The following is a 12,049-nucleotide window of genomic DNA, read 5'->3' as shown; positions in this document are numbered from 1 at the left end:
CTGGGGGGCAGACCATTGTCCCCATGCTCGTGACTGAGCCAGACAGTTCATGACCCGTGGACTCATAGGGGATGAGGAGTGGAAGGGGTGCACCCAGAAGGCCGTAAGAGCTGCAGGGTGTTCCAGCCGACCACCGTGCTGTTGGGTCAGCGGTGCATTACTACATCTCCTTACATTTTAGAAGGGAGGTCAAATGCTGAGGGCGATTTAGGGGACGCTTTGTCTCCTCCGCCGTTTGGTCGAAAGTTGACCGAAGCCGTTTGTGCAACATTAGAACTTGGTTGCGGGCAGGGGAAAGTCGAGGCTTCTTTCTACACAGGTTACAGGCAATATTAGATACACATTGAAATCCAAACAAGACCGACGATGAGGCATACAATCAAACCAATGCAGAGCTGTATGATAGCACTCAACCATCCTCCCGCAGCCAGCTCCAGAGGGCTGACCACCAATTGGGCAATACATCATAATTTTAGACTGGATACAACTTTTGCAATTCACGCGACTTTCATATGAATCAATTGGGAGTTATCAGAGAGATTAAAACAACACATATTATGTACATTCTCACAACCTTGGTGATGTAATAACAATAAGTAATCATTAGCTGCACTGATTATCTAGGGTCGCTTGGATCGAAAGTTCCTGCTGCTCGGGAGGCCAGAGAGCATCCAGGAGCAATGGAGGTAGAGTTGATGGACTTCAAGCAAGGGCACAGGCCAGCCGCCAATGGTCTTAGAAGGCTGCAAGAAGCGAACCGGGACTCCCACTCAGGAAGTTATGCGTAGGGAGACCTAACTCCGCTTCGGAGAGGCGCAAACCGCATCGCCCGCAAGAGGGGTCGAGGGCAGAGTGGGAAAGCTGGCGGCGATGGCGCAGCCAGGCTCCTGGGTGGAGAGCCTTGAGGCAGGACGAGATGGTGAGGCTTAATTAAGGCAATAACAGAGAGTCCCGCAGAGAGCCGAAAGCAGGGATGTAGCTGAAAGTTCTCTCCCGCAAGTCCAGGAACCAACCCTTCGAGCAAGAGTTCTGCACGGCATTAACGGGGAATGTCCTCCTCTGTGCGCCAGCAGAAATTCCAGCTTGGACCGAACCGGGTGAATGGGTCTGGAATCGTTCCTCGTCTCTCGTCATACCGGAAATGCTGGGCGCAGGTGTTGGACTCCTGGATTACGCGACAGTCTTGGTGACAAGGGAGAGAGCTACGCTCGTCGAGGGTTTGGACGCATCGGGTCCCCAGTCAGCTCATAGAGTAACTCTGATGGATGAAGACCATGTTGGATAGCGGTTTAAGCCAGACTCCGCTTTTAGGGAAGTCTCCCAGGGGCTTTGCAAACGGGAGCAGGCAGGAGCTTAGTAAACCCCCCCCGAATTCTGTGGTAAACTGGCCTCCAGGCAGAAAGATGAGATCGCTGGTAGTTTGCAGCAAACTGCTTCAAAATGTTGGTCTGGTGAAAAGCTCGTCAGGGTGGCCGATTGCCATCGGCAGGGAGTGGCAGCAGAGCAGGCAAAGGATGGTGGTCACGAAAGTTGGCGGTGATAGATCGCGAAAGAGAGCTGCACAGAGGTTCTCGGGCGTCTCGGGTGGTTCTGCTGGCCATTACGAGCAGCTCTTGAGCCATTGGCTGGCGGGTTGCTTTGATGTTTTCCCCCAGGTCATCCTGGTCTTCTGGACCGCTCTACGCCGGGCGCCAAGCGCGTTCGCTCAAGTGAGGCTCGCCATTTCGGGCTGGATCCTCAGAGAGATGTGTTCCATCTCTGGGATGGGGTTGGTTTTCTTTCTCCCGGCTTCATTCCACATGGGCTGGCCCGGCCATGGCGAAGTCGGAATCTACACAGTGGAGCCTGTGGTAGGAATAAGGACTCGGAAACACACCCCTTCCCCCAGGCAGGTTATAGGAGGGGCTACCGGTCCCGCGCCTAGGCTCGGCTTCTAGAGCGTGGTGGTGGGAGATCAAGATCGAAGTTTTTTTTTTTATTCAAGCTAGAGTTTAATGTGTGAGGCTATTTTGGTAGACCGCGGTAGTGGAGGTTGGGGTTAACTGCTTTTAATGGCAAGCCTGCTGGGGTCAGCCTATCCCTCTTCTTCTCTTTAGAATTATAATGACAGGGAGGGTGGGGTATGACCCTGGGGAATTGTAGGGTATGCATGCTTTAATCAATAGTACCACGCAAGGGCTTTGGAGCCTCTTTGGGTGATGGGTGCTTCAGGGAACAAGGCATATCTTCAGGCGGTTGGAAGGCAGAGTGACTCCACATGCAGAGGGGGGGTTTTCCCTTGTAAAGGAAATGTACTTTACCGTGGACCTTTGGTGGCCAACGCAGGGGGGCTGGATGGTGCTAAAATTTTGTGGATCGAATTCATCTTTGGAGATAGCCACCACCAAAACCACTCCTTAAGGGGCTACGGTTTCGCCAAGCTGCCTTTGTGAAGTGATGATGGTGCTATAGAAGTACCATGACTTCACTGGAGGCTCTTCAAACTGGTTTGTGGGTGAATTTGAAAGCGGCAGCCTTCCTTTTTTTAAACTTAAATTGTCCTGTCCCAGAAAGCTAAGTGTATCAGGATCGGCTCCAGATTTTAATCCAGGAGGGCCAGTCAGCCAATTGGCCCTCCCGCCTCTGCTGGTTGAAAAGATAGAGAGAAAAGAAAAGAGAGAAAAGGGGTAGTTTCCGCGGAAGTTCCTCAAGGCAATCTCGGAGGTACAATCCGGATTGCGGATCATCGCGCGATGGATTTATCCATCCCAGACTAAGGTCGCTTTTGACTGGCCTGGCGAGGTCTCTTCCCAGAGGATTAACATGGATGTCTCAAGACGGCTGGCGCACCGTGAGCTGTCGCCCAGTCCTGGGTTGTGGATCCGCGAGCCTGGCGTGATGTTCACCGCCTCAAGGGTTTGTTTCCCCCCACCCCCCCAGATGCTGGTAAAGCCTCGGTATTCGGCCACTGGGCGTCAGGCTTTCACCTGGCTGTCCTTGATGACAGTCACATCAGCGCCGTAAGTTCTACTTTCAGGCCCTCCCTTAAACATGCATCCCTCTATAGCAAGCTCCAGGTACCGGGCGGAGCCTCCGATGGGTGTTTCACCACCGCTGATGGTGGTGCTGGTTGCGCTTTCATGTTGGCCGCCGGGCTTGTCAGCCTCTTTATTGGGTCGGGCAGGCAGGCAGCGACTGGGGCAGGAGGATCGGGCCAGCGCAGCTGGTTCCGGGTGGGCAACTCCCAAGTGGGATGTTCGCCCAGATCTGGAGGTGGATGGGTCCCTGGTGCGCTGGAGTCGACATTACTCCGAATGATGAACACTCCCTGCTCCGCTGCTGAGGTTTCCTTAGGCAGCACCACAGCCCAATAGTCCCGGTAGGGATGGGGTCGCCATACTGGGTTGGGGCTGGCATGGGCGACCTCGTGGGGAACTTGAAGGAGATGGGCTGGGTGCGCACGCGGAGCCAAAATGCCAATGGCGAAAGGGGGGGCTGCTTGGGCGCGGCCTTGCGTGTCTGGGTCTGTTCTAATATTCTCCTCCTTGGTCCTGGCTGGGAGACGCCTCGGGCGCTGAAGCCTCGGACCGGCAGTCGCCTCCAATGGAAGCCTCCTCTGGCATCGCGGCACCGGGTTCCTTGGGTGGTCTTCTCCTCTTGGGAGAGGACCCTCTCCATCGTGGGATTATAGGCCTCCTCCACCGGCTGCCTACATTCCCTTCGGAAGTGTCCCGGTCTTCGCCGCAGTTAAAGCAGCGTCACCCTGGAGGCTGTCCCCCTGCCGGGTGGAGAGTGTCAGCCGGGCGCAGGAGGCTAGCTTGGTGGGCGGAAGATCCGGATGCAACCCGGCAAGCCTTAAGCATACGTCGGGCCAGTTCAGGGTCTTTGCTCCAGGCCCGCGGATCGCCTTCTGGCGGCACTGGGCCGGGAGGCGCTCTCCCAGGCAAGCGCGACATGTGAGGGAGCTCGCTTTTGGGCCTCCTTTCGCCATCTACTCTGCCTCTTTGAGCTTCCTGGAGCCTGTTCACAAACTCCTGGTAGATAGGGGCTCTTGGGGGGCTTTTGGCCGCATGGCGGAGTAGCTCTGTGTGGGCTGGCCAGAATTGGGGACCTTTGACAAACGCCTTTGTAAGCGACTTCAGAGGCTGCAATTACTCATGGGTAAGTGGCCTCTAGGCAGGACACAATCTTGATTGGTTAGGGGTTACTGGAAGGCATCGGGCCATAAAGCTGTATGGCGGTGTAGGGCGCCAACGAGGCGGCTGCCCTGCTAAAGCATTGCTGGGCGGAACTCAGCTTCCCAGATCACAAATTGTGCAGGGCTCAGGAGCATGCGGAAGGTGGTCTTCCAGTCAGCCCGAACCCATTAAGGGATTCTCATGATTGTTCTCGCGACAAGCTCTCTATGCCTCAATGTAGGGGCTAGGTGATCTCCTATCATACCGCCCGCGACGCTTATGGAGCTCCAGTGAGGTGGATGTTATAGCTTATAGGGGCGGTGTACTGGCTAACCAACAACAATGCCATCCTCCCCCCCTCTGTATTCTGTGAAAATGGATCGGGCACAATGGTATGGAATATCGGCATCGCCTTCCGCGTCAGGGCTTTTCTTTGCAGATCGGGCATAATAACACGCCTATGCTTAGGTTTTGAAAACCCGCCGCTATTACGCGGGCGCTGACGGAGGTGCGGTGGCTTCGAAAATGAAGGCGGGAGTAGGGAGGGGCGGCTGAGCCAAGGAGAATTTGAAAATGGCTTAAGGCGAGCAAGTGGGGGCAGAAGGAGTGACAGGTAAGCGCCCAATTCTAGTGGGATAGAGAAAAATGCACCGGGTTGGAAATTCGAAGGTGAAAAGATCGAAAGCGGAGGGCGGCCTGACAGCAAGGGAGCCATAGGTTCATTGCAGGCTGATGGCGACATAACATTGTCTCCACGGCCAGTAGTTGAAAGTGACATCGGGCGCTGGAGGCTCTGTGCTAAGAGTGCGCTCGATGTTTTCCCCAGTCCTTAAGATCTCAATGTCCCCCTTCTGGGTACCTTTCATACGGACATTGAGCTTCAATCTCTCGCTCAACCACCTGCGCGAAGCTCCCTCTCTTTACTGAGTACCCTCGCCGCGATTTCCTCGCTAATCGCCAGTTCGTTAACGCGCGTTTGTCATAAGCCCTGCTTTTTTGTAAGCTCCCCTATACTCACCGGTGTTCCTCGGGTCGGATGAGAGAGTGTCCTAGGATCGCTGAAGTTCTGGATGCTCTCGGATCCAGAGGACAGTATGCTTATACCGGGGTAAACGGTGGGTCCCTGGATGCTCGATCCAGCTGGATCTTCGGCACTCCCGCTGCCCTTCCCCAGGCTGACCGTGAGCAGGGTGGGAGGTCTCGGGAGGATTCCCGAAGCTCGCACCAGCTTGTAGTCGCACTCCTAATGGCCGGTCACGCGCAAGAACGAAGACGGTGACGCCTGGAGATAACATTCTCCTGAGTGGAGATCGCCAGCAGCGGAGAGCCGGAGGTCCGGCTGTTCCTAGCGAAGTCTCCCGCTGCGGCTGGTTCCGGGCACCTTTTATTGTGATTCTATCGGGCGCGGTAGGAAGGGAGGAACGGAGAGGGGGTTCCGGGAGAGCTGGAGGTCGGGAGATCATCATGTGATGCATGATCTCACCCTTGGCCACGCAGGCGGAGAGGGAGCCGTGCAGCTGCCTGGAGCCTCAATCCTCACCTGGGGGGCAAGACCATTGTCCCTGGGCGCCTACGGTGACTGAGCCAGACAAGTCATGACCCGTGACTCATAGGGGGATGAGGAGCGGGTGGGTGCGTGGTGCCACCAGAAGGTCAGGAGCTGTGAAGGTGTTCCAGCGCTCGACCACGGTGCTGCTGGGTCAGCGGTGCATTACTACACCTCAGATTAAGAAAGGGCCTTCTTTATTGTGGCATCAAAACTGTGGAATTTCCTCACCAGGGAGATTTGTCTGTCCCTTTCTATTGCTACTGCACTAATCAAGATTTTTTTTTTTTTGGCATTCCCCTCCTTCCTATTTGTGCGTCTGCATGTTTATATATTTGGTTTAATAGTTTTGTAAATGTGTGTATTTTAAAGCTTGTTCATGTTTTTGATCGATGCTTTGGAGATCCTGAACTTGGTAGGAAAAATTTATTTTGGCCCCAGAAAGTCAACCCATCTGTGAACAATGGAGCAGGGAAAGCTGTTTACCTACCATCTATTTCCCCACCACTACAGTGTCAATTGATAGTTGCCCTCAAAAGGGTTCATGAGTGATTGGCTGTCGGCCAGGACATCAACTGCATGAAGCAGAACTAAGATCTGGTCCCTGAAATACAGTTGTCCTAGAACTGGATAACTCTTGGCTGGATTGCCTCATTAGTGTAATTCTGTCCCTCTCTGGCATGGTGCTCTGGCTGGGAATGATCAAGGAAGTTCTGGTTGCAGGTTTGTGAGTGAGAGATGGGGAGCTTTATGGCAATTGTGTTAGGAAAGGCTTATTTTCTTCCTGAATGCCTACTGCGTTCTTGGGCTTCGCTTCGGGAAAACGGATAGGTATTGAGATGGTGTGCAGTGCCGGGAGTTACAGTGGTGAGAGGAGTGTGAAATGTGAGAGACAACTTCAGAGAGATGAGGATTCACTTGTGTGTAATCTCTGGCACATTCAGAGACAATGCTGTGTTTCCTCACTTTGACGTGGATGGTGTGTGTTTTGGACTGAGTGATCAAAACCTGTTAGATGACTCCAGCTGTCAACAGTGTACTGATTTCATTAGTGATTTATGGCCCATTATTAGCCCTGAACTGGAGAACTGGGAGGGGACATCCACTCGGTTCTGAGTTTTTAATCTCTTATAGAAGTTAATGGCAAGCTTTGGCTGCTCATACCTTGTGTAGGGATCCAGGAACTGGCTAGAGCTGTAGCTACTTTGCCATTTACTAGTTCAACTGGTAGAGTTAGATAGATGGTTGTGGAAAAGTTCAGCATCCATGCCTTTCAAGGCCATGGTGACCATGGGACCCTTCCAGATTATTTGGCCCAGCCAATATAAAAAAAACGATGTGTGCAGTTAGCCTTCGGCACCTAAATTGCTGTTGATATTCTTGGTCTTACAGTTAAAACCCTTGAATGGATAAGTTCACTTTCTTTGAAGGTGAATATGCTACCCTTCCCTGATGACACTTTTAGATTATTTTTGTAGCATTTAACTTAATAGATCATGATATGGAGGTCAGCAATTTGGAGACTAGAGTGGATATTGGAGGCCATCCTGTGGTGGGATCCAAAAATTTTAATAACAGGTTCCGATGGTGGTGGGATTCAAAAAGTGGCGCCGCCGCACACATGCACCTCCAGTCCCTATTGGGCAGGGAGGTTGCTTTAGTAATCCCTTATCTATCGGCACTCAGAAAAAATTAGTAACCACTTCTAGAGAAGTGGTGAGAACTGGTTGGATCCCACCTCTGAGGCCATCCCTTCCTTCCTTGTCTGATAGGACTCCATTTTCATCAGATGCAGAGTTAGTGCTGCAGAAACTCTCAAGGTTCTACTCCCATCTACAACTTTGAATAGCTTATTTACTGGCACTGGGTGAGATCATATGTAGTTCTGTATTTCTTTGTCCAAGCCTCTGGAAGCTACTATGTCCCAAACCATGATTAAAAGAAATGAAACTGAACAGAGTCTAGCTTGAAATGAAGATTATATTGAATGGGATTGATTTACTAACTCTGTACAGACTTCCCTCTGTGATACACCTCTGAAGATGCCAGCCACAGATGCAGGCGAAACGTTAGGAACAAGATCCACCAGACCACGGCTACACAGTCTGGAAAACCCACCACAATCAGATTTATGTGAAAGTTTGTGAAGAGGGTCCTAAACTACAAATCTGGGGTGGCAGACAAGCTGGTGTCCCCTTCCCCAAGTTGCTGGAAGTGGACAAGCTGTCTTCTGTAGTGTGCAAGTTCCACCCCTTCCTGCTCCCCAAGCCCCACCCCCTGGCCTCAGTGCTTATAAAAGAAGATCTCCGAGGCCGGGACTGCAGTCTCTTCTGGCCTGCCCGGAGGGGAGGTTAGAAGAGACTGCAGGCTGCCGGCTGGGAGCCCAGCCGGCAGGGGGAGTCGGTGGGGGGGAGGTGGGCACCCTAGACCTTGCCCATGTCCATGGTGACATGCGTGGGATCGAGGGCAGTGGGGGTGGAGCCTGGGGCATCAGGGGGCAGAGCTAGGTGGTGGGGGGCAGAGCCTGGGAGGGCATCCTGGAGACAATTTGTCTCCGGGCGCCATTTACCCCTGGTACGCTTCTGCTGCTAGTTAACATAGGACACGATCCATCAGGAAGCTCTGCACAAACTCCACTGAAATAAGTGGGAGCCTCACCAGCTCTAAAGGGGGAAAAGGTTTCTAAAGAATAGTATACAGTTAAAGGAGCCAACTGATGGTTTCAACCTGACTTCTTGAGTGGTTTACAAGTATCAGAAGTGGAGAAGAAAAACATTCCTGTAATTCTCTTTCACTATAGAACAGCCTGTCCTTAAATGCTTGAAGAAGAATGATGCAAGTATTGTTGCCTCCAGCATAAGGAACAGTATCTGCATGAGAAAACACAGATGGCTTCACTTTGATATACGAAGAAGATGCCATGTGCGGAGTCAGACCATTGGTTCATTCGTCCTATGCTACTCCTAGACATGCAGGAACTTTTTGCTGCTTGGGATAATTTTCTCTGGAGATGACAGGGACGGAAATTAAGATGTTGGGGGAGGGGAATGTGCTCTACCGTTGAAGGGTGACGTCCCGCACCCCATAATAAAACCCACTGTAATAAGCATCTTTCTTTTACAGCTATGGTAGACAACAAAAGCTCTTAGATCAGGGATGTCAAACCCATTTGTTATTAGGGCCAGATATGACATAAATGTGACTTGGTTGGGCCAGGCCCAGGGGAGGGGGCTGCCTTGGCTGCCTAGCCAGAAGCAAGTTCAAAAGCCCAGATCGGAACTTGTGGGGGGGAGGGCTACCATGGCTGTTGAGCCTGCAGAGGGCTCGCCAGTCCAGAATGGCACTGTGTTGTCTATCAATGCTGTCTACAAGAGGTTTCGCTGGCAACTGCTGTTGAAGACTCACATACAGAAGATGACTTTGGGGCTCGTTCTAATATGCACAATCAGCCTACATCAGGTGCCCATTGCAACTGTTCAGACATGTTGTCACCTCCAAACCAAAAGAGTGCAGTCAGAAGATTCTCCAGTGATTCTCCAGTGGTACCTCAGTACTTATAAAAGAAAGTCTCCAAGGCCGGGACTGCAGTCACTTCTGGCCTGCCTGGAGGGGAGGTCAGAAGAGACTGCAGGCTGCTGGATGGGGGGAAGGAAGGGAGGGGGGAGTCCAGGGTGAGGTTGAGAGCGCTTGGAGGCAGCAGGAAGTCCTACTGCCTCGTTGTTTTTTGCATGCCTCAAATGGGGTCGAGGCACATGAAAACGACCAGACAGCAGGACTTCCTGGTCATGTGAGAGACTGATTTTGCACCCCCCCCCCATGTGACCAGAAGAGTGACGCCCGGGGACAAGGGGTACCCCTTGTCCCTAGGCAGATACACCACTGACTAGCAGAGAAGAAGAGGAATCTGGATTGTACACTGCTGGAATATTAACTAGTTTCACCTCCTCAGCTGTCTATAATCAAAACCTTCTGAAATTCTCAACTAAAATGTACTATAAAAAACCATCATCCAAAGACACCATGTGTGTGTGTTTGTAAAATGCCGTCAAGTTGCCATTGACTTATGGCAACCTCTTTCAAGGCAAGAGATGATCACATTTATGTCATATCTGGCCCTAATAACAAATGGGTTTGACATCCCTGATCTAAGAGCTTTTGTTGTCTGTGTTGTGTTTTACTGGATACCATTTGGATCCAGTGGTACAAACTCTGTTCATCCAGTTAGCAAAGCCCCTTTACACTTCTAGACTCTGTTTGCAGGGCCTGGCTCAGAATCGTTTAAAATATAACTTACAGCAGTTGCCAGTGAAGATAATGAGTCTTCTCTGCTAGAGACCCCAGCCCTCAAAGCTACATTTGCCAGAGTTCCAAAGGAAAGAAGAATGACTGGTAAATTAGTTCAAAGCTTTAGAGAGCTGGCATGGTGTTGTAGTTAACAGCAGGTGGATTCTAATCTGGAGAACCTAGTTTGATTCCCCTCTTCTCCACCTGAGAGGTGGACTCTTATCTGGTGAACTGGATTTATTTCCCCACTCCTATATCCCTGCTGGGTGACTTTGGGCTAGTCACAGTCGTTCAAAACTCTCTCAACCCCACCAACCTCACAAGGTTTCTGTTGTGAGTAGAGGAAAGGAAGGAGTTTGTAAGCCTCTTTGGGTATCCTTACAGGAGAAAAAGGGGGTATAAATCCAAATTCCTCCTTCTTAGTGTAGATCACAAAAGCACAAATGAATTTATTTCCTTCATTTATACCCCTTTGTCTCCATTGGGAGCTCAAAGTAGCCTACAGTGTTATTCTCTTTTCTATTTTACTTGCATCTTGGGCCACGAGTGTGTGACTGGCCCAAAATCAGCCAGCACACTTTCCAGGCCGGAGTGATGATTCAAACCTGGGTCTTCCAGATCATTATCTGACACTCTAGTAGAAGTCTGATGTTTAATATTGGAGAGCTGCAATTTTCTGATCCGAGCAGCACATATAACTTGCTACAGCATCAGGCTAGGATTGGGAGACCTTGGGTCAACCTAACCTACTTCTCAGGGTTGTTTTGAGGATAGAATGAAAGGAAGAATGATGTAAGCTGCCTTACATCCCTATTGGGGAGAAAGTTTGGGTATACATAAAATACACAGCTATAATGACAAGCGATGGCAAAACAACATAAATCCCAAATAGTATGTAAGTTGATAATTGTCAGGATTCCCATTTGTACTGGCAAGGTAATCTGTAAAGTTAGGGCCAAACACACACAAAAGTAATCTCTTCTATAAGAGCCAACCAAAACCTTCACATTCTCCAGGTGTATGCATGAGCATAGATTATAAAAAAGTTTCAGACCAGGATCTTCAGGCATTTGGTAAGCATGCTTTGTAGAACACCTGCCTAGTGGAATCTGCATTGATAAAGCTTGTATGGAGATGGTGTCAGGTTGCACCACTGGCTTTCTGGGAAGCAGCAGCAGCAGCAGCAAAAACAAAAGTAGTTGATCACACATTTCTAATAATGCCAAATGGAACAAACAGGGGGTCCTTCCAAGGGTGAGAGCAAATGCAAAATGTACTAATAGAAGCACTGCATGGATTTGCTTCTGGGATGCATTGCGTGGATTCTGCTTTGGGTCAACATGGTGGCTTTCAGCCTGTGACTGTAGAGTTCAGCCACCCACAGAATGCTATCTATTAGCTAAAGGCCTGTTGTGTGATGGGGGTGTGAGGGGATGGAAGGGGTGGAACATCCTGTTCTTCCCCTCCAACTCATTCATTCACCACCACGCCAGAAGGTTGGGACCCAGAAGGCTGTCACATCTTGCCATACTTTTCCTTCAGCGGAAGTGTTGGAGGGGAGGGCTTTAGATTTGGCTGGTAGGGTGCCTGCGATTATAATTTGAAAGGGTTTCCTGCTTTTTAAATGAGGATTGGGTTAATCCTTGTTTGACTGGTTTGGCCTCATTTTCAATGCGGCATGGAATGACTCAGAGAAGATTAGCATTTCAAAGTGCAGCTCTGAGGCAACCATTCCATTTACATTTTGAAGCAAAGTTTTACAGAGGAAAGATATGGGATACTACTTGTGTGTGTGTGTGGTGTCTAAATAATGCAAATTATATACACACAAACATGATACTGTTCATACAGGGATCTCACTGAAACTGAAGAATGGTGGCTGCCTGCTACAATGGGTTTTTCTGGTGGTCACTTCTCTTTCCTACAGCATCTCACTCCAAAGCAAAAGAGCCAGTTCTGACTTTCTTCATCTCAGTGGAACATGAGGAGCTTCAGAGAGGAGAGGCTCAAGAAGAGCCCTGGATGCTTTTGGTTGCAGCGTTCTAACAATTTGTCAGCACCA

This window comes from Sphaerodactylus townsendi, linkage group LG07, assembly GCF_021028975.2.
Source record: "Sphaerodactylus townsendi isolate TG3544 linkage group LG07, MPM_Stown_v2.3, whole genome shotgun sequence".
In the NCBI taxonomy this organism is placed as follows: Eukaryota; Metazoa; Chordata; class Lepidosauria; order Squamata; family Sphaerodactylidae; genus Sphaerodactylus; species Sphaerodactylus townsendi.
The sequence above is the reverse complement of the archived record's forward strand: the minus strand, read 5'-3'. Positions refer to the sequence as shown.